Source organism: Lytechinus variegatus, chromosome 4, assembly GCF_018143015.1.
Source record: "Lytechinus variegatus isolate NC3 chromosome 4, Lvar_3.0, whole genome shotgun sequence".
In the NCBI taxonomy this organism is placed as follows: Eukaryota; Metazoa; Echinodermata; class Echinoidea; order Temnopleuroida; family Toxopneustidae; genus Lytechinus; species Lytechinus variegatus.
The window spans coordinates 47546247-47569288 of record NC_054743.1 but is presented as its reverse complement, the minus strand read 5'-3'; the positions used below and the strand labels follow the sequence as shown (position 1 = coordinate 47569288).

General features: G+C 35.7%; 1 long non-coding RNA gene and 1 pseudogene across 2 annotated transcripts; one reads left to right on the top strand and one right to left on the bottom strand.

The window, feature by feature from the left end:
* Positions 1–6796: 6796 nt before the first annotated feature.
* Positions 6797–10272, bottom strand: LOC121414201. Of its 2 annotated transcripts, none has more exons than XR_005969822.1 (4): positions 10251–10272; positions 8889–9044; positions 8029–8098; positions 6797–7431 (listed from the first exon to the last, which is right to left on the bottom strand). It is a non-coding gene; the product is annotated as an uncharacterized LOC121414201 (long non-coding RNA). The 2 variants fall into 2 exon arrangements; XR_005969821.1 differs by lacking the exon at positions 10251–10272 and adding an exon at positions 9742–10095.
* A 7721-nt stretch (positions 10273–17993) lies between these two features.
* Positions 17994–18856, top strand: LOC121413043 (annotated as a pseudogene).
* The last annotated feature ends 4186 nt before the right edge of the window (positions 18857–23042 follow it).

The window sequence follows — 23042 nt, the reverse complement described above, 5'->3', positions numbered from 1 at the left end:
ACGAAAACCTTCTGCTCGTTGTAGACTGACTTGGTCATCTTTAACTTGTCGATGCAAGCTTTCCGTGCATTCTCTTTAAGCATGTAAGAAGCAAAACCTAGGTGGATCCTCCTAGGATGTCTTGATGAATTGACATTTCCCTGGGGCTGTGGGAGGTAAGTAGGCGTACGATGACATCTCTGGATGTCTTGGATGACTCCTTCCGGCACATTTGCGAACCTCAGGAAATCTGCTACCTTCTGTTTGCAGTTCTCCTTGTTGGATTCCTGAATACCAAAAATCACCAGATTGTTTCTACGGGAGCGGTTCTCCAGATCGTCAATCTTCTGCTCCAGTTTCCCATTCTCTTCTTTCAATGAATTGAGAGACGCTTTCAGATTGTCAACCTCAAAACCCAGACCTTCGATCTTCTCCTCGTGTTCGGTGACCTTTGAGGTAAGATCTCCTAACTTTCTATCGAGAATAGACTCTATGCGTGCATCCTGTCTATCCTCAAAGTCTGAGAAAAACTTAATAAACCACTGTGGTGCCTGCTCACTCGTTGATAACTCACCGGGCGGTGCGGGCGTTGGCGAGCTGCATGGCAGAATGCCCCTCTTGGCTGAGGAGATGTTGACTGCAGTGTCCCCGGCAATCCCGGGGGAGTCACGAAGAGGTTTCGCTACGTCCACATGCTCGTCGTTTAACTTAAACTTCTTCGAAAGAGGTGAAGCAGATTCCATGATTGTACGTAAAAATAGCTCCAGTAAATAAATAGATGTATAGCAGAGTGTCACAGAAGAAAAAGATCGCTAAAAATCAACAATTTTAATGTCACTTTGATTCGTCACCGGTTATAATTCCTGTCTGAAATTGCTCGCTACGGAAATCACATCCGCACGAAACGCGCCGCCATTTTCCTTCATTCCCTATCATTGTTATTAATACATTGTATACTTGTAATGTAGCAATTAGATTTTCACTTAATTTATATGACAAAGTCAAAACATTAATCCAGGAGACAAATTCATGTGGCATGATTAACAACTGATATTTTTTCTCACATATTTGCCATCAATTTCGTAATATGGGTTAAGATACATGTTCAAAATGTTTAGGCCTACTTGCATGTAAATTATTTAATTTATTTTTTTATTTTGATTTTTTTTATTTATGCATGTAGATTTTGTGAAACTTAGAAATGTGATGTTATTTCTTAGGCTATTGACATCCAACTGAGGTGTTATTGATTAAAAAGTGACAAAATTTGTTTTTTATGTACCTTTTCCAATAGTTCTTCTTCAGCAAGTTCATGATAGTTATTATATTGTGCATAGGGCGTTATTGTTCATGTTTGAGAGCACATATAACCGCACATATTGCAATTTCTTGTTCCATGCAAGGGTTTTGAATTTTTGGCTTCTTTGTACAATATTGCAATCGCTGTTCTCTAGAGTGTTCCTGTACTAAGTTTATTGTTGTTTTATTCAATCGTTTAAACAGCCTATTAAAGCGACTGGTACTAATGGATTCAAAACATTAAAAATAACAATTTTCAAGATGATTGATACGTATACTTTCATGCTGATAAAATCAATGTGAAATCTACGTTACCAATTTTCTCCAATTTCTCAATTGAAATCAAACGCAAAACATGGCATACTTATCCCTTGAATAACGAAATAGCATTTTCCCAACTCTCGTGATTTTATTGGCATAATGTATAGTGCCTCAAATTGTCTTCTCACAGGTTATGGATTATTGTTCTTGTGTAGAGTACATGTACATGTATATACATGGACAAGTCAGACAGTTGTACAGTTTTATAGATATTCGAAGTGTAGCGTTTGATAATTTTTATCTCCAGTTCATTGTTGTATACGTTCACTTACAATTTATGACAAATTAATGTATGAATATATACCAAAACAAAATCACATATAATAATATTACCCATGTAACTTACGTTACATGGAAACCATTGAATATAATTCTAAGTACACAGTATCACTTGCGTCCTTGATGTTACTCAATAATTGTCTGGCACGTTGGTACTCCTAAATGATGAAAATAGTTTCTGTCGTAGATTCAGATGTCAAATACAAAGAAAACTCATAAACCTAAAATTAAGTAAGTGTAACAAAATATGACACGCTTACGTTTCGTATCTCACGTAGGTCATTGGTCATGGTATAATCTGGCAGAAATTTTTACAAAGATTACAGCCGATGGTTACTGCACTTCTGCATTACGTTCTCAATTCTTGACTGTAGTGACTGATTTAAAAGCATTTGGGATTTAATGATAGTGGTAACGTATGTTACAGATGGAAATTTACATCCCGTGAAAGAAATTATCCCACTATGATAACGAAGTAACATTATGTGCTCATATTTTTCAACTATGAACTTGAATATATGTCACTTTGAATGTTAATAAAATTAATCCAATTTCGTTCACTTTTTTTCATTTTTGTGATTCTCCAATTGTGCCGAAATAGTGGTTTTGGGCCAATAGTATTGGTATTTTCCTGGACTTCTCCAAGGCATTCGATACCATTAACCCGGCGAAAAACTAATTCATTAACGTTCTCTTTATGGTACGTATAAGGGGTGAGGGGGGGGGGCGGGGCGGAGGCCTTTGAATGGTTCACGAGCTATATACCTACCAGACAGGTTTCAATTTGTGTCAGTTAACAACGTTACCTCTTGAACTCTTTGTATGTCATGATCACAGGGTAGCTTACTTGGTCCTCTTCTTTCTATCATTTATATTAATGCCATTAAAAAGTTCAAATTTACTTACAGTAATATTGTTTACCGACGATACGAACATTTTATTTTCTCCTGATAACGTAAACCAACCAAATTCAGTTTCAGTTCATTTATTCAACCAGAAAAATACAATGTAAAACAATTAAATGGAAAGCTTGGACCCCTATAAGAAGCAGTGCTTGTGAATTGGGGCCCAACATATATACAACACATTAAAATTGATACAATACACTACATAATATACAAAAGGGGCGGAGGGGGGGGGGAGAAAAAAATATAAACAAATTGGCTGGAAATCATTCAACACCTGACTCTCACACACACACACGCCGAAAACACCATACAAACACACATCTTAATCATCTGAAAGCAGATCATGCAGAAAGAAAAGTGAGAAAGTGAGGTAGAGAAAGATAGAAAGAGAAAATCGGAGAAGGAAGAGAGAGGGAGGAGAGGGGGGGGGGGGGGGGGGGGGGAGAGGGAGAGGGGGATAAGAAGAGAAAAAGTAGATGGTTAAAAATAATGCAACAATACATCAACAATGGGTTAAGTCTCTGAAAAAAATCTCTTTTACATAATTCCCTAAATCTTGACAAAGTGGTACTAGACCTGATATTATCATCTAAACTATTCAATTTGCTTAGTCCTACATACAAAAATGAATTCTATGTTCAGGTAGTGCGTACACGTGGTTTGTGTAATAAAAATCTTTGCCTATAGTATCATACGAATGGATGAGAGAATTATTTACAAACATATTTTTAAAGATTTGAGGAACATTACCAACACTGAAAAGATAACTTTGTCAATTGACAAATATAAATTCGTCATTACTGTGGTTTAATTTAACAAATTAATAAATTTGTCATGCCAAAGATTTGTCATTATAGATTTGTCATGCACCATAACATGACGAATTTTAATTTGTCATGAAAAGTGGTCTAATTTGACAAACCTTTTTCAAAGTTTGTCATTGCAACATTTTAATTCGTCATTCTCATTTTTTAATTTGTTTTTTTCATTCATCAATTTGTAATGCATTTTGACGTTAATTTGTCATGTAATAGTCAGAAAGCACACCTGTGATAAACAAACAAATACAGATATAGTTAATATTTTTGTAAGTTTTAATAGAACCTCGAAATTCCTGAGGAAACAAATTCAAAATACATCAAATCCAGTCAACACTTGCCAGCAAGTAACATTTTATAAAATATTTACTAAAATTCACTGCAAAGTCAAAATACTCTGCATTAAGGATGTTAATCTCCTTTGCAGTCTGACTGATAATTCTGCTATCACAGTATGAGTGTCAAGCAGACTGCGAAGGAGATTAGCTATAACTCCTATAAGAGCAACAATCTTCATCCTGACAAAAAAATTCTTTATAACCATTGCAACAAATTCGGTTACAAACCTAGCCTACATCAAATTCACTACAATGTCAATATACTCTGCATTAGGGATATAGAGAAGTTTTGGCTTTTCTCCTTAGCAGCCTGATTGAGATTTCTGCCGTCACAGTATGATTTTCAAGCAGGCTGCAAAGGAGATAAACCAAAACTCCTATATATCCTTAAGAGCAACAAACAATCTTCATTCCAACAACAAATTATTTTTATTAGTTACCACTACTGTATAACAATCGCAACAAATTCAGTTACAACAATTAGGGCCTACATTAAATTCTCTAGCAATGTCAAAATACTCTGCATTTAAATAAAGATTTTAGCAAATCCTTCGCAGTCTCATACTGAGACTACTGCTGTCACAGTATGAGTGTTAAGCAGGCTGCGAAGGAGATTAGCTGGAACTCCTTGATATATTCTTAAGAGCAACAAGCAATCTTCGTCCTGACAACAAATTCTTTTCAGTTACCACTACTGTATAATTGCAACAAATTCAGTTAGAACAATTAGGGCCTACATTAAACTCACTAAAAATGTCAAAATACTTTGCATTAACCTGGGGCATATGCATTGCAGGGGGTGCGGGTTTGCGTTCGCAAAATGCGAAAGGTCTACTTTTGTGCATCTGCGTTTAATAAATCGCCCTTTTTTTTACGTTTGAAAAAGAAAATTGGGTTGTCAAATTGCCGCCCCCCTTAGCTTTTTTTGGTCGATGATTAAAAATAAATGTATATTTCAGGAAAATTTAGCAAAAAGTCCACTTTCCAAAACTTCTCCACCCCCTCCCCCCAAAAAAAATCCTGCATATGCCCCTGGCATTAACTTCCTGACATCAAATGCAGTTACCAGTACCATGCAACAATTGCATCAAATTCAATAATATCAAAATATCAAATTTGTTGTTTTTGCTTGACAAAACCATTTGATTTTTGTCAAACAAAAACAACAAATTTGATGATTTATTACAAACCTGACGAATCAAAATACTTTCCATTAAGAGTTGAAAATCATTCCAAAAGAACAATAAAATGTTGGACAACTTTAAAAAAAAAGAAAAGAAATTTCTCCTGATCCAAAGCCATTAAAGAATGAAAATTCCTCTTTAGTGTTTCAGTCTTTTTGGAACTGTATTTACTGTTTTTGTTCTTCCTTCCTTGAAAGAGGGTTCTCACTTTTTTCCATGATTTACTCAAGAAATTGAGAGCCCACTTGCCACTTACCATTTCACATTCAGAGAGCAAAACATTTTAGCTATACACAATGCCAGTCCAAAACTGCCAACATTGATAGTATAAAATCACCAAATTGAAAAGATGGGTGATTTTTTCCAATTAATTTATATATAAAATCTTTGAACTTTAAGATTGAATTAACCATCATTAAGAATTTCAAAAATCTGAACTATCCAGAATTTTTAGTTTGAAAGCTCAAAAATCTGAATAGTTGGCAGGTATGTAAAACTACTGCACTTTGTAGAAAACACATTTACGTCGAGACCAAAACTAATGTCCAATCAAGTTTTAAAATATTGTCCTTTTGTTTGACTTGTTCACAATACTATTTTTTCTTTTCTTTTTTTACAAGCATATTTTCAAAAACAATTTTGCATTCAGCTGTTGCAATAACATAAACAAGGCAGTTCTTGAACCGATACAGGTTGATATGAGAGAATCCTTATGCAGTTGGTGAGGCTACCTCACAATATATTCAAAAGCTCGCAAGCTACACTTTGGCATCGTCCATCAGGCCAACCTCGGCAATTGTACAAGGATTCTCTGTACAGGAGATTTGAGAGTCAACATTGATTATGTGTACAGAAGTTCCCACATATTCTAAAGAAGATACAAGACCTTGCACTATGTTTTCTCAGGAATGGAGCTCTTGAGATATTCAGATTTTCCTGTGAGTAGATGAAGTGTGAATATTATGGAAGCTTAAAAGTGGCACCGAGATAATTATCTTGGGAAGTCAACATCATGATAGCAAAAGATCAGATGACGAGATCCCTGATCTCATCATGTCGACATCTTTTAGAAGAGATGATCAGATGACAAGATCCAGGTTCTCATCATGTTGACATCTTGTAGAAGAGATGATCAGATGACAAGATCCCGGATCTCGTCATGTCGACATCTTGTAGAAAAGATGATCAGATGACAAGATCCTGGATCTCGTCATGTCAACATCTTGTAGAAGAGATGATCAGATAACAAGGTCCCGGATCTCGTCATGTCGACATCTTGTAGGAGAGATGATCAGATGACAAGATCCCGGATCTCGTCATGTCGACATCCTTTAGAAGAGATGATCAGATGACAAGATCTTCGATTCATGATCATGTCATCTGATCATCTCTTCTAAAAGATGTAGATATGACGAGTTACGAGATCATGACACCTAATCATCTCTTCCACTGGATGTAGACATGACAAGATAGAAGATCTTGTCATCTGATCATCTCTTCTACAAGATGTCGACATGATGAGATCAGGGATCTTGTCATCTGATCATCTCTTCTACAAGATGTCGACATGACGAGATCTGGGATCTTGTCTTCTCTTCTAAAAGATGTCGACATGATGAGATCCGGGATCTTGTCATCGGATCATCTCTTCTAAAAGATGTCGACATGATGAGATCCGGGATCTTGTCTGCTGATCATCTCTTCTGAAAGATGTGGACATGATGAGATCCAGGATCTCGTCATTTGATCTTTTGCTACCATGATGTCGACTTCTCAACATCTCGGTGGCACTTTTGAGCTTCCATAGAATATGCTTCATCAAGTGTGTGAGCCATCTCCATCTACTGTGCTCTGAATGTGACTTTAAACTTTCTTTTTCAAATCTCTTTCAAAAAATCACAATTTATCAATACAACTGTACTTACAATCTTTCAACTTGTAACAATTTTAACATAAAGGACATGCTGTGTGACTTAAAAACAGCTGTTCCATGACTTCAGCCAGACTTCAGTTACTTCCCTGTTTGGAGGGCACTTTCTTCTTCAACATGTTCAGAAGGTTGATAACAGATTTATCAACAGGACATGCATCTTTCACCTGAAGAATTCCAAGTTGGCAAAACTCACGAATTTTCATGACTGATGGCTCATAGCCATAGGCTGAATGAAAAATAAAAACCAGCTACTTAACAAGCCAATGCATGCACTTTATCCTGGACTTGACAGACTCTTTGCTCCTCCAGAACAAGCTCATATGATTCCTCTTGATTGCAGGATACACATATGTACATGGGCTTCGTATCAACCTGTCAATGAAAAACAATAACAAGGGTTTCTTATTCAATGCATGTGGTTTAGCTTCTCAACAAGAAATATGTTGGTTTTTTGAAGAAACTTGGCCCACCATTATGGGACAATGGATGGGCAGGCGGAGTCAAAAACGATAAGATTTCTTAGCAAGCAACACACAATATTTTTCACCCTACTTGGATTGAAATATTTCTCTTTCAATTATTATTCAAATAACATTAATAAGATGTAACAATATTTTTGGCAAATAAATCACTCTGATAAAATGCAAAACTAACAAAATTCCACCACTCAGAATGTATTCAGCTTTGTTTGGTGCTGTAATTTGCAACTGCATGCTAGTGGGCTGACTGGAATGTTGTGTTATCACACATCACACATAGCATGCATGTAAATCTTAAGTACCTGATCACATAATACCAGTGTACTTTGTCATAAACACAACCCACCAGTTGGCTCAGCAGTCTAAAGTTGTAGAGCGGAGTGCAAAAGAATGCTAAAATATGATTCTTAGGTTTTGGCTTTATGAAACTTATAATCTAGTCTATGTCAATGTTGTAAAATTACTTCTAACTGGTTATGCGGTACCATACCTTGTCACTTGAGATGAATATATCACCAGGTCTTCCTTGAAAAAGGTTGGTAGAATCTGTATGGCAATTTCTGGAATCAGATTAAGAAATGTCAATAATTTAAAAAATGCACCATGTTTTTAAATCAAAACAGAAGCTTGTATTCTGCAAGTTGGAATCCAACATTGATTATACCACCACGTTACCACCGCATACTTTAGATCATGAATGAATTGAAGGGACTGAAGTTCTGAGCTGTAATTTTGCTCAAAACTAATGAATAGCTTCCTGCCTTCATTCTCATGATACCAGCTTGCAAGAATCAAGTTTGATTCACACATAAAGTTGTCTACAAGAACCTATCAGCGAATCAATTCGCACCAAATTCTGGCCCTGCCAACGATTCTAAATTTAAATACCAACATGCTTCATAACTAACAGCTGTCTCTTAATGCTCAAATTATTGAAAGATAGAAAAGAAAAAACCCAAATTCAATGAAGAATTATCTCAGAATGTCGGCTTCAAAAATGACCACAAATGGACAGGAGTTAAACACTTTTAGGCAGGCATAAGAGACAAACTCATGAATTGTTGGACATTGATATTACACATCCATTTTACATCAAGTGACTAGGCCATGTGCGAGTGTAAAATGGTTGCATGCCTTTGTCAGCATAAAGTTGGTTGCCTGAAGGGGTTCGAACTTCAATTCTTAAAGTGTATTTACAGTTTCCTTTTGTCATGTGTGGCACCCTGGAATGAAGAGATAATTATCCATTGTAATAAGAGAATAATGTTACAAATTATTTTTCCATTGTATAACATTTTGGGTTTTTAATGTGTGATGTTACAAATTAAAAAAATCCGAATAACAGAATACCTTCTTAGCTTCCGGGAAGTAAACTGTCACATCTTTCTTGGCTCATTTGCATCTATCTTTGTGAAGTCCAGAAAGGGGTTCTGCCAGTCTTTGTAGTCCTTGGTTGAACAGTGTGATTAGGTCCTCACCATGAATCCTGCGAAACTCTGCAAGAAACTGAAAATATGAAAAACATCATGACCCCTGTTCACTAGATTAATGCTGGTGTTGTTGAACATGTTAACTTATTGGTGTTTATAGTGACAGGCTGATTGGATTTATAATTTTACTGACAAGAAAGATACAGCTTCAGCCTGTAAATCAGCTAGCTTATCATAACCACACACTCCTGTACAGATCTTGTTTAGACTACTTCAGGCATTAATTTTATAAAATTGTAATCATAAACCCTACCATCTTTGGTAGGGTTCATGTGGCTTGCGACAGTGAACATCGCAAATCAAAATCTAAGCGAACTATGCTAGTTTATGTGTAAATTGCCCCCGTAATGACGTCGGTGGGGCATAGGAATGTGCAAAGTCGGATTAATTTGTAGATACATGTAGGCCAAGGCCATGTCAAAAGGCCTGGCAATCATATGGCAGTCAGTAAGTAAGTTAGGCCTGGGCCAACACTATTGACTGTCATGAGACATGAGTGTAGCAAACAGTCTGCAGTCCAGACAGGTCTCTCCTTATTGCTACTTATTGAATTTGAGTACAAATATTGACTGATAACAAGTAGGGCCTAGCCTATGATATTACATTTACTTAGGCCTAGTCCCATAATAGGCCTACTTTTTTCGAAACTTAACGATTGTCTAAGTTTAACATAAAACATGTAAGTTAGGCCCTAAATAAAGGCCTAGGCCTACCTCGTATTACTAGACTGGTGAAACTAGCCTAGATAGTCTACACGTACGTGAGTACAGGACACTCGGTCAAGACCAGGCAAGACACACATGACACACACAGTACGGTATACATTGTACACGCATTCGACATTGTTGGAGTCAATCGCATTTTATAAGCTTAGGCCTACATTGTATTGTCATTGTGCATGGGATGCCCGTCCCGCCGTGTGCTACCTCGAGCGAAGTTCGTGCAGGTTTCACTCCACTTCACTACCGGTACACTACACTCCACGTACCGGTACTTTCGGGTAGGTGGAGACGGGAGTGTAGTGTACCGGTAGTGAAGTCTGCACGAACTTCGCTCGAGGTAGCCGTGAGCATGCAGGTATGCATACTCAATTTACTAATATTTCGGAGAAAAAACACTTCACTATTATAGAATTTCATACAATAGTTATCTCCACAGTAATATACTACAATCAAATTCATTAATTAATCATTTAATTTATTTTTTTAGTATAAAAGTTTACCTTTACGATCTACCCAAGCCTTGCTTCGCAGCAAAATCACGGCGACCGTACCGGCGAGTGATTCGAAGACGCTGATTATGTGCGGGGTGTCCCGAACTGTCTTCAGGAGCTAAATTTGTCATGCATTTTGCCTCAACAAATTGATTTGTTTTTCAGCAAATAATTTGTAATATAATTCGTTATGGCCGACTTAAACTCGTCATTTCTACATTGACCGCGAAGAGGATTTGTCAAATACGGTTGTGAAGAGTCGTCACGCAAATAAATCAGTCATGCGCAAGTTTGTTTTTGTCAACACCAGTTGAAACTTTGTAATAGTGCTCGATCAATTTGTTATGTTACTACCATGAGTTTGTCATTTCACAGTTATATCGCAAAACAAATTATTTTACCCCGATTGACGAATTAATCGGGCCTTGTGACAAAGTTATCTTTTCAGTGAATGTGAAAATCAAACATAAATATGAGTGAGTTTAGTATTACAAGCTCCTGAACTGGAAGAATCTTCAATTGTACAAATAAAGGATTACTATGAGCGTTGTAATCAGAATGAGCAATTATTCGAATTGTTTTCTTTTGAAGAATTTTTAATTTGATGTAATGAGATGAAAATTACCCCAAATGATATTGCAATATGATAAATGTGGTAATATGATCGAATTGTACAATAACATTAATGTCTTAGATGAAACAAAACTACTTAATTTATATAATATGCCAATATTTCTTGATATTTTTATAGAGATATTATTAATATGAGTCTCCCAGTTCAGGAACTCATCCACAGTTATATTAAGGAAGGATATCGATGGAACACATTGAAGTGTAGTATTTTCAACAAATATTGCTTCAAGATTTTCGGGGACTCTCATGTTCTTTGAAAGAAATATGATATACTTAGATTTTTTATAGTTGAGAAGTAATTTATTGCTCTGAAACCAGGATGTCAGTTTACGTAATTCAAAGTTGGCTGATGATATAAGTGTGTGAATATTTTTGTGAGATAATATGACAACTGTGTCGTCAGCAAAGAGAGAAAAACGAAATAGATTTGAGCATTTTGTAATATTGATATATAACAAGAACAGGAGAGGCCCCAAAACAACCTTGTGGAAACCCACACGTTATTTCTTTTAAGTTTGAAATGACACCATCGACCACCCCCATGCCACATACTGTTTTGATTTAAACCAGTCCAAACATACTCCTTTTATTCCATAATATGACAATTTTCTTAGGAGCATATAGTGGTCGATGGTGTCAAATGCCTTAGAAAGGTCCATAAAAAGCCTTATACAAAAATTATCATTATCCATGTCATTTAAAGAGCAGTTGAGTGACCCTTTCGAAATCCAAATTGTTCATTAATTAATACATCGTACTTTGAAAGATAATTATATAATCTGCTATACATCACTTTTTCCAGTAGTTTGGAAAATATTGACAAAATGGCAATAAGTCTATAGTTATCAGTATTTTGAGCACATTTCTTTTTATATAATGGAATTGTTTTTGCTATTTTTAGTGAATCTGGAACAATACCTGATGAAAATGATTTGTTGAAAATATTACAAAGTGGTTTGACAAAATAAAATATCGACTCTTTTATTACCCTCGGAGCTATATTATCACTGCCGCATGACTTATATGGATTAAATGAATTACATATCTTTATCAATTCATCAGCAGATGTTGGTTTCACAAAAAAGAGGTAATATAATTTGAATTTAAATACTTTTCAAATGAATCAGATCCAGTTGGAATGGAATTTGATATATTCTGGCCAATATTGGCAAAGTAAGAATTAAACCCCTCAACAATTTCCTCACGCGAAGAAAATCGATTATTTGCAGAATACATTTCTTGTGGAATGATATTTCTTTTTTTATTACCAAGTATATTATTAATGTCATTCCAGGTTCTTTTTAAATCACCCTTACATTTCTGGAATATTTCACAGATATATTGGTTTTTAGTATTTCTTATAATAAATGTGAGTTTGTTTTTATACACAGAATACTTTCGCATTAACATCTCACAGTGTTTTTTGTAGATATGCTCTGTACTTCTACAGTGCGTATCAAAAAAAAGTTTACACTTTGAAAACGCCATGGGAATTAACAAATATACAACATGTGAATAATTTTTTCACATATAATTATGGGTTTGGGTCTCATCTATCCAATGAAAGTAAAAATTTTCACAGAATGTTACACTTCAGTGAGCACTGTCCATTTTTGTAAAGCTCGCAGAAATCTGTTTGCGCAGAAATGCTTGTTTTCACGCTGTGTCAAAGGGAAAAGGAGAAATTAACCTTAGCCTGCAAAGTATTTCTCATAAATTTCCCTAGCTCTTTTAGCCAATTGACAAAAAACGTATACATTCAATCATTTTTGTAACAATTTTGCCGCCCAAATTTGAAATTTCAACACTTAGTAAGCACAACCTTTGCCCTTTTTGTGCCAGCTGGATCTGAGGCATTAGCGGCGGAAGGAAAAAAATTATGGGGGTGTCCACCTGAAATTTTGGGATGGACACATGTAAAAAATTCGACAAGTGCTCCAAAAATTTTTGACAAGCAAAAAAAAGGTAATCAACCTTAATTTTAGGGGGGGGGGGACAACACATGTTTCAATGGGGTCCACGTGAATTTAGGGGGTGACGCAGTGAAAAAACTTGAGCAAAAAAAAAGAAAAAAAAGGTTTGCAAAATAAATTTTAGGGGGGGGACCGTCCCCCCACCTAAAATTTAGGGGGGGGGGACACGTCCCCTCCGTCCCCCCGCTTCCGCCGCCTATGATCTGAGGACATAACTGAACCTGAAAAAAAGTTTATATCAGACATCTCCAGCATTTTTCACTAAGTTTTTATCATTTAAAGTTGGTTTACATTTCATTTTTCATTTAATACTTGTTTCTCCACACTTTTCCCAAGCTTGGCAATGATTAACAAAATGAAAATCAAGCCTAAGCTATTTCATGTAAATCACTGCTCAGTGCAAAGCAAATATCGTCACGTTGGACTCGGTGTGTGGGTGTGGGGGGGGGGGCAATGCACTCTTCGAAGTGTTTGGGCAAGGAAACAAGTTTAAAAGGGTAAAAGATATCTTCAAATCAATTTTACTAACTAATTTCCACGTGTTCTTCATGATTAAGGTCTACTTTTATTCGCATAACTATTTCAAAGTTCTGCGCAAATCATTTTTCATCAACTTTACAAAAGTAAGTGGTGCTCACTCAAGCGGAAATATTTTAGCACAGTTATATCGTCATTTGCTTAAATGGATCTGTACAAATGGTGAAATGTGGAAAAATCTTTAGCATATTACAAATATATATTTTTACAGGATTTTTTCTAAGTCTAAACTTTTTTTTAAACGCACTGTATACATACGATTTTTCTTTTTTATGGATAATAATAAGCCATTTGAGATCCATGGTTTTCTTATTTCTCTTTTACGAAGAGTTTGAGTTATTAATGGGAAACGGTCGTCATAAAGTGTGGTATATTTCTATAAAAAATAGTCATAGCTAGCATTTGTGTCATTACTCATGTAGATTGACGACCAATCAGTTTCCAACAACTTCTTTTTTAATTCTTGTATATCCTTAGGGTAATTGACCTCTTATACTTAATATTGGGATTTTGGTTATTAGATACATGTACATATTTTCCAAGTTTATTTTTTACATTAATTAGACAATATATAGGAAAATATCTGTGTAGAGCAAACCAGTTTCAAAATTTTCATGAACAGTATTAATAAAAATATTATCAATAAGTGTACAAGATCTTGATGTAACTCGTGTGGGTTTACTTATGACAGGAAACAAGTTATGAGAGAACATTGTTTCTAAAAAAATCATTTGTTTTGGAGTGTTTATGGTAATTGAGTAAGTCAACATATAATCATCCATCATATAAATATTTTTCTTTTCCTTGCCCAATGCTTCTAAACATGAAATAAGTTTGTCATTAAAGGATGATAAATTGGTATTAGGGGGTCTATACACACAACCTATTACAGAGTTTGTAAGGGATTCTTTGAGTTCTATAAAAAGTACTTCAATATCAGGTAAGAAAAAAAAGATAAGTCATTTCGAATCACATAATCAATACAATTGTTTATACAGTGCGTCCCAGAATAAACGAAACCGAGATTTAACGATCATTTATCATAACTTAATAATAAATAGAATAGACAAATGACCTACCAATTTAAAGCTTAGAATCTCCTCTTTCATCTGATATTACTTAGGTTATTTCTTATTCACGCATGAGTGAGCAAAAACAATTTGAAGAAAGGATACCAAAAACTCATTTGGCGGGGGGTATCTGGGTTTCAAAAAGAAAACCACATTTCTGAAAAGTTCAATATCTGCTCTTTAATTTGGTACCTAAATTACAGAAAATGGTCAAGAAATAAAAAAGTTCTGGTCATTTGAAATAAGGCTTGTATTTCCATAATTTCATGAGATAAACGTGTTTTCACCGGTTTCCCACAGAAGCTTTCGCATGGTGAACAAAAGATTTAATGCATGGCTGATCGTCAACACAACAGAGTGTCGAGTGAGTTTGAAAGCCAGCCTGGAGAACCTCTTCATTTTATGAAATTATTAAAATTCAAGCCTTATTTCAAATGACCAGAACTTTTTTATTTCTTGACCATTTTCTGTAATTTAGGTACCAAATTAAAGAGCAGATATTGAACTTTTCAGAAATGTGGTTTTCTTTTTGAAACCCAGATACCCCCCGCCAAATGAGTTTTTGGTATCCTTTCTTCAAATTGTTTTTGCTCACTCATGCGTGAATAAAAAATAACCTTAGTAATATCAGATGAAAGAGGAGATCCTAAGCTTTAAATTGGTAGGTCATTTGTCTATTCTATTTATGATTAAGTAATGATAAATGATCGCTAAATCTCGGTTTCGTTTTTTCTGGGACGCACTGTATAACTAGCAACACCTCCACCATTTCGTTCCTGTCTTGAAATTTGAGCTAAAGAATAATTGTTTACATTATACATACTGTGGTGAGTTTGAGGAGTAAACCATGTTTCCGTCACACCGATGATATCAAAATTATACTTTAAAGATGACAAAAAGATCTGAATGTTATCAAAATTTCTACATAAGCGTCTCATATATAAATGAATTATTGAAAAATAATCCTTGTAATTAGTAAATCTTTCCTGAAAATCTTTTGAAAATATATAATTACTTTCACCTTGAGACATGCACTGAAAGTCATCATCAACAACAATGTCATTGAGAAAACTATTTCGCTGAGTATTGTTCATCATGTTCATATTAAATGGATTTATTTTCATATTTCGAATTCCCTCGAAGTCAATGCTATGATTAAGGCAAAAGAAATTATATAATGACCAATAGTATTCATAATCGTCAGTAAAATGATTGAAAGGGAATAGATCTGATATACGTTGTGTACATACATGACATAGAAATTGAGTAGGAGTAGATCTATGTGATTTGCAGTGCTTACAATAATCATCCATCAGTACAAACAAAATACACTCGCACACATCCAAACAACACACGAACAGCCCAAAATATCACATATGCAATTAAAAAAAGAAAATCGAAAATGGAAAACAGATAATAAAGTGCAATACGGGACGAAAGAAACACTTAAGCCAGGTAAGATAAATAATGTCCTCTGAAGTCCCATCATATCTCTGAGATATTGAAATCTCATAAGGTCCAGGTCTTTAGCACATAAACCTTTGTTATTGCACGGTTGTTCGATGATGGAATCAATGCAACGATTCGACCATCGCGAGTCCATGCTGAATTGACCTTTTCACTATCTCTGGTCTTTTGCAAGAGTTTGGCATTTTCACTTGTGAGGTCTTCTTGGATCGATTTCCGTAGACCTGCAAGTTTTATTCTGTGTTTTAAGACTTCTGATCTTTTAGGATAAGAAACAAACTTCGCTATGATTGGGCGCACTCGTTTCTTGAATTCCTTTCCTAGGGCGTCATGTTGGCTTTGAAGTTAACGCAATGACTTCTTTCCAGCTATCCTTGGTCAATGGCACTCCTAAAGATTCGTTTGCCAGCTGAATAATCTTCATGTCAGTATCCTCATCTGTTGATTCTTCTATACCAAAGAAGCGCAAGCAGTTGCGGCGACTATACTGCTCTTGCCTGTTGGTTTCATGTTGTAGTTTCCGAAATTGGTCGCTTTGTTGATCAAGTTCTGACTTTAGTTGACCAAGCTCATGTGATTTCTTTCCATTTTGCACCTCCAACTCCAATATCTTTGCCTCTTGTTCTTCAAGCACTGATTGAAATTTGCTGAGTTGAGTATCAACATGGTTTGTAACTAGGTCCAGGAATCGCTTGTCATTTAAATTATCCTTAATGACAGCAGAGATCAGAGAGAGACTGTTGATTCTTACTTTTCTTTCCCAGCTCTAGTTGTGATTGTGTTATCTGCCATGGTGAATGGATTTAGGTCTAGGCCTATAGTTCACTAGTCTAGAGTTAAATGCTGAATAGAAATAGACTATGTTATAGGCCCTCACCTCAACAATAGCTTGGAATCCAACTCACAATGGGCTAGAGGTACAAAAACTTTTCCTCACAATGGACTATTGAAGTCAAACAGTATTCAGCTATGTCCAGGGGTATCCAAGGTATGAATGACTTTGAACTGCAAGCAATGAAGCTCAACAACACAGAAAGGCTTGAATGGGACTGAACCTGCTCAACTGCAGAAAAGTTCACTTCATCATGGATTTGTCAGCTTAATTTCAGACTTTCTATAGGCAATTCCACTATATTTCCATCCTGGCTGGTGCTTGGTAAATGGACTTACAGTTTGTAAGTATTACAACTTGTCAGTATTTTAAACTCAAAACTCATACATGTCACTGAATGGATTAAGGCGAATAAACTAAACACACAAAAGACAAATTTTACGCTTTTTAGTAACAAAATATATACATTACCTCATAATCTCATTATTTATAACACTGTTTTTGAAAATGTTTAAGAGAGAAGACTTTTGAGTGTCACTATGTATAATAAACTCTCATGGAAACCACACTTCGATATACAAAACACTTTCAAGAAACATCGGTATTACCAACAAACTGAAATGTTTTCTCCCATCTACTTTATTTACACCGTATCATAGATTAATATTACCATACATTAATAAAGTCTGAAAGTAGTATGAAGTATTAATGATATGAAGCGATAGTATAACGAATTTTGGCATGGGGTTGTGCGATCCAAACACAATTACAAAGAATACCGTTGCTGCTAAAGAAGACCCTTAGAATATTTATTCCAAACTAAATTCAGATCACAAACAGATTTGCTATTTTTCCAAAATAATATTCTTACAGTGAGTGATGCATATATTTTTTAACTCACCCAATTCATGTATAAACTAAGCAAAGATGATCTCATGATCTCCCCACATTTTTTTTTGCAAATATGTTCTCTGGGCTCTAGCTCTGGGGAACCTTGATTTAAGCTACGATTACGCAACGATGTTAGATGCTGCCTGGCGAGGACATATTCACTGAAGTCAAATGGTAAACATGGCTTTACCAAAAAGTAATTGCATCGTCTTACGTGACAACTCTACGGAAGGTGTTTTGGGGCAGGACACATTCTCCTATTTACGCGGCTTTCATGGCACTCTTCTGTCTTCTCTGCTTCATAGGAAACACTCTAAATTTGGTTGTGCTTCGAAAGCTGACCAACTAAACTGCACCTCGTAAAGTAGTGTTCTCCTTCCTATCCTTATCCGACTTTTGTACGGGAATTGGTTGGGTACCTTCGGTTCCGGCAGTGGTTCTGAAGGCATTTCCATTCGGTCAAGAATTCTGCGTGTTCTGCTTTTACCTGATAATCACGAATCTGGGTATATCCATCTTCCTTCTTCTCCTCGTCACCTTCGATTGCTTCATTGCTGTGGTATACCCTACAGATATGCATCCATGATCACCACGTTCAGGGTCACAGCAGTATCTGTCCTTGTTACCGTCGGTTACTTCCTAGGAATGCCCATTCTGATGGGAGTAGGGAGTTCTGGAGCGTTCTCAGATATCGAATTTTACCCAAGCGTTGGCATTTGCTTCGTAAGCTACCGTTCAAAGGGACTCCTAACTTACAGCGTTTACTTATTTCCATACGTCCTTATCTTGTTCGCTATTGTGCAAGGCATGGTTGCCAATGTTTCCAGGAAACAGGCACGTCGCATTGCAGAAGGTCGGTTCCGGGAAAGCGCCGTCACCGATGTCAAGGACTCCAACCGTGGCACTGAGCGCAACGGTGCTCAAGGTCCACTTCACATACCGCGTCGCCGTCAACAATCAGAGCTAAAGGGCGTCACAGTCCTCGTCTGTATCGCAGTTTCTGTATCTTTCTTCGTGTCGTGGTTACCGACGACTGTGTGGCAAATTTACACAATTCAGAAAGGAGGATGTGTAAATCCTGAGAATCTGATCGTCATGACTTCATTCTCATCTTCGCAATGTTGGATTAATCCCTTGAAACGGAGCTACAGGGAACAAGTTAACAAGATACTGGATGGAGTGGTCAAGCGATGTCAAAAACAACATGATTAATTCTAATTTACACATCTTAGTAAATGCGGCCTTCCTTCCTAAAGGGATTCAATGCTAAAAGCATGGTGGAATCCTGCCGCAAAGACTGGCAAGAAAAAGTACTTACTTCTACATTCATATCAATTCTAACATGCAAAATGCAAAAAAGTGTCACAACCCACCCCGAATTCCCTTGCCGTATATAAAGGATGGATAAGAATGCTTGCAAAAGCACCCCCCCCCCCCTCGAAAGAAGTAATGGCACTCCTTTTTCCGAATTTCTCGTTGATTCTCCTGACAATATTTTATTTTTGCCTTGAGGCAGGGATTTTTCTAACACAACTGAAATTTGGTCGGGTTATTCCCATTTTAAAGGTGTTTGTCCTGAAATACTTACAAACTCTCGCCCATTTTTCATTTTCCCTGTTATTTTCATAGAATTTTGATAAATGTATTATGTTAGATTACTAAATTTTATCAATGAGTGCAGTATTATAAGTCAGAACCAACATGGATTTCGGTTAGGGTATTCCACATCTTCAGCATTACTTGATTTTACTCAAAGTATTGCTAGTGTTGAGCGTGATCGGTTCATCACGGACGGACATTTGATAGATTTTGAAAGTTTTGAAGGCTTGTAACAAATTAGGAATAAGATGAACAAGGTTCCTTTGTGTTTTGTAGTGAAGGGTAGGACAAAGTATGCTGAATGATGAAAAAGTTTGTTGCCTTGGTTACCTACAAACATAGGTATCCACTAAATATCCACTAAATGATAGAAATGTGGTTTTTAGAATTTTTGTACATTTTTATTGTTTCTATCTAAACAGCTTAACATGGACCAATAATTGTTAATGCAACTAACACTCGGGTATGTTAGCTTCTATGTTCAGCATATTGAATTCTTAACCAATATTAAAGTTCTGAGAGAATTGCAAATATTTTCCATCACGGACGGACATCTTGAACGGACATCATGGACGGACACAATCAAAATACATTGGAAGTACCCTGTAAGAAGTTCTTAATACTTTCTTGGGGGAACAAATGCTATTGTATTGATGATTTGTACATATCTTAATATTATTAAACATTATCAGTTGCACAATCAAGTTGCTACAACGTCAATTAAGTTGCTGCAACTTAATTTAAGATGTATAGCGACGTGTTTTCTATGCTAGACGCACAGTATATTCTAGACATATGATTGCTCTAAACACAGTTCTTGTCAAATTAAGAATATTGTCTTTTTAAATTGTAGAATACTAGGTTTCAAATTAACAGCTAGTTGATCAATGATCATGTTGATACAAGCATTTTTATGATCATGATGATTTTTAGGCATTAGTGTAGTATTTTTCACGGTACACCATGTACACTGTATCTTTCTTGGCATTAATTTTCCAAGAGCAAAGAGGTTTTTTTAAGGTAAAAAATCTAAATCGAAAAGATCAACAGGTCGCTGATCCTTATGCTTGTTTGTTGGATCAACACTTTGTCGGGGGCTCTCTTTAAATCCATCTTTTGCACATATCAAAGTGGAAACACCCCATAATATCAACAGCGATCATGTATTTAGGCCCTGACCGAATCCAAAATTGAAATTGATATACCAATGCAAAGCTTTTAAAAACTTTTAAACACTGCAGTGCAAGCTTTATGCATTTTCACAGTTTACCAGATATTAAGCCATTTGCTTAAAATTAGCTCCATAATGGAGTTCAAAAAAAGGTATTCATGTAATTTTCACAAGCCTCAAGACTTTGATGTCATGTTCTGTTAGAAGCATTGTGAATCCATAGGTTTGTACATGGAAAAGCTGATTTTTCTGCTAATATCAGATTATGCATTGCAGTCTACTTTCTTCTTCTCCATCATTTCTGCAAGCTTGAATTGATGAAATCTACAGCTTTGAACTTGTTCTTGCCATATTTTATTTCCTGCTTTTTTGGCGTATAGATGTACATGTAGCTTTCCAACCCTATCTGCATTCCAATAATGTTTAACAATTTTTCCTGACAAAAATATAGCCCCAATAACGGCCAAACAATGATATCACAAAAAAGGTGTGCAAGTTGTAGGTAGTTACTCCATTTGAGTTCTTAATAATTCTCAGAGCCACTTCTCACTGCAATTAGAAGCTAAAATTAAATTCATAATTTGCTCGGTAAAGTTTCTCATTTGCATATATGAATCTTTCCACAAGTATTTCACTCGTCCGTCCATGATGAAAATAATGTCCATCCGTGATCATTTTTTATTGATTTATTGTATGCATAAAATGTATGGATTTTAGCTATGTTCAAATAAAATGATATACAGTGTCCAGTGAAATACTTCTACACAATTTTATTTCTGTTTCTATTCTGATAAAGAATAAAAAGCTGAATCCATAGACATTATCCTAATAAAAATGATCCCGGACGGACATTAATTTCATCACAGACGGACAGAAATGTTAACATCTACAAGGAAAGTTTACTTCCCATATTTTTTTCCTATTAATTTATGTTTGATGATAGATTAATGTTCAGAGTGCAAGACCATTAAAAAAATTGGAGTAACTTTGAAAACAATAAAACTAGAGTGAAATGAATTTGAGTGAATTAACTTTGTCCGTCCGTGATCAAATTAATGTCCGTCCGTGATCATTTTTGACTGAGTTTATGATATGGATAAAATGTATGGATTTTAGCCATGTTCAAATAAAATAATATACAGTGTTTAGAGAGATACCTCTAAACCTTTTTATTTTTTATTTCTACTCTGATAAAGAATAAAAAACTTTTCATCTTTTTTTCCATCACGGACGGAAATTTCAAAACGGAAATGTTAACACCTACCAAAAAAAATTAGTTACCAATATTTTTTTTCTACTATATTATGTCTGATAATAGAGAAATGTTCTGAGTGCAAGAACATCCAAACCAAAGTAGAGTAACTTTAAGAACAATAAAAGTAGAGTGAATTTAATTTGAGTAGAAATGTCCGTCCGTGATGAGAGGTAGCAGCACCCCCATGAATAAAATGGACTATTCCGGTACTTTCGGAATCATCAATCTTCATGAAACTTAGTTTTTTGAAACCTGAGATATCAAAGATTATTTTAAAAGCAAATTTGATAAAAGTACCTTAAAATTTTTATTTCACCTCAATGCGAACCCTTAACCGATCATGCTCTGCTTTATATACACATTTTGGCTCCTAACAAGTTGGCTCCAGAATATGACCCCCCGGGGGGGGGGGGGGGTTAAGACTAGCCCAGACTAAGTTTTGATAAACGAAACCATAACAAGACAAGGAAGTTGAAGCCAAGACCAAAGGAAGTTACCCTACCAGTCACTTGGAGTATTTTTTTGCACAGAAATCGAGAGTGGGACAGGAAAAATGAACGTGATCTTAACCACTTAACTACATGTATGACAAGTATTGCAAATGTTTTTCAGGAAGTAATCTATCCTACTATTGAAATATTAAGTTATGAAATCAGTGTAAGAAACTCTCATACTAAGCAGACAATGAAACAAATAAAATGTGAATATATCTAAATTGTGTTCGAAAACTCAACGCAATATTATAAAGTACAGACCGATGCAGGGCCTATTTTCATATTAATGCTTCACGGGAATATCAAAGTATGCCAATGCCCAGGTGCATTAAGGGTTTTCCGTGGGGGGGGGGGGGTAGACCTAAATATTCGTTGGGAAATTTTGTGACTATTCCATCCCTATAAAAGATTTGAAATGAAATAAATGTATTTACTTCTTACTGAATGTGATTTGTTCAATAAAATGCAATACAAACTGTCGTACTCCCGACTTTGTCCTGATGTCTAAAAGTATTTTCAGCTTACAAAATGAGTTTTTTCTGAAAATGTAAAGTGATAATCGCAGACATTAAATAAACGGAGCAATAACTGTACTTCAAAGCTTCTGAGTAGGAAGTCGTATCTTATGTTTACTAATTCTCTGTACACGCCCATAACGTATCTAAAGGATAATAATATCGGCGGGTTTGTAAACGGTTCATTTTCCTCTATTGCTCGCTCGTGGACCTTTTTAGGCAAGTAAATTGCAGGCATTCTTAGCGGTTTATCATGGTTATTTTGGTCTACTGCTCCCCCTCGGAACTCTCTGTACTTTCGATCATGAAAACCTGGAACGCATAAAGACTCTAGTGAAGACCCTAAGTTTTCACCAAACAATTT